Source organism: Mastomys coucha, unplaced genomic scaffold, assembly GCF_008632895.1.
Source record: "Mastomys coucha isolate ucsf_1 unplaced genomic scaffold, UCSF_Mcou_1 pScaffold22, whole genome shotgun sequence".
Lineage (NCBI taxonomy): Eukaryota > Metazoa > Chordata > Mammalia > Rodentia > Muridae > Mastomys > Mastomys coucha.
The window spans coordinates 106,296,809-106,297,540 of NW_022196905.1; positions in this window are offsets into that span (position 1 = coordinate 106,296,809).

Here is a 732-nt window from a genome sequence, read left to right on the forward strand (position 1 = left end):
AAAAAAAAAAAAAAAAAAAAAAAAAGACCAGCATTCATACAGGGTAGCTGCTGTTGTTTCATATCCCCACTCCTCCTCTTCCTGCTCCTCCTACTACTACTTTCTCCTCCTCCTCCTCCTCTCTTCCCCCCTTCTCCCTTTTTAGACTCTGCTCAGATACACTGGCTCTCCATGTGGAAGAAGCCCGTCTCTTCTTCCCTTGCTGCCTCCCTTATGCTGGGAACCAGGGTTCAGCCAGGAGCTCTCAGACAGAGGGAGAGTTTGAAGCAAAGGAGATGGACACACTGCCGTGGCACTCAGACGATAGACAGTAAACCGTCTGAGCAAGTGATAGAGCGTTGGAAGGATCTAGAGGGAAGTGGAGTCAATGCAGGGGAGATACCAGTGACTGGGGCTGTCCTGGGAAACAAGGGCGGCTGAGTTTTCTCTCTGAGCAAGAAGGAAAAGAAGGAGGCTGGGGATGCTTGGGGAAGAGGAGCAGTGCATTAAGGGCATTGACTGAGCCGGGCAGTGGTGGCACTTGGGAGGCAGAGGCAGGAGGATTTCTGAGTTCAAGGGCAGCCTGGTCTACAAAGAGAGTTCCAGGACAGACGGAGCTACACAGAGAAACCCTGTCTCGAAAAACCAAAAACCAAAAAATCCCAAAACAAAACAAAACAAAAAAAGCACTGACTGCTTTTTCAGAAGTCCTGAGTTCAATTCCCAGTAACCACATGGTGGCTCACAACCATC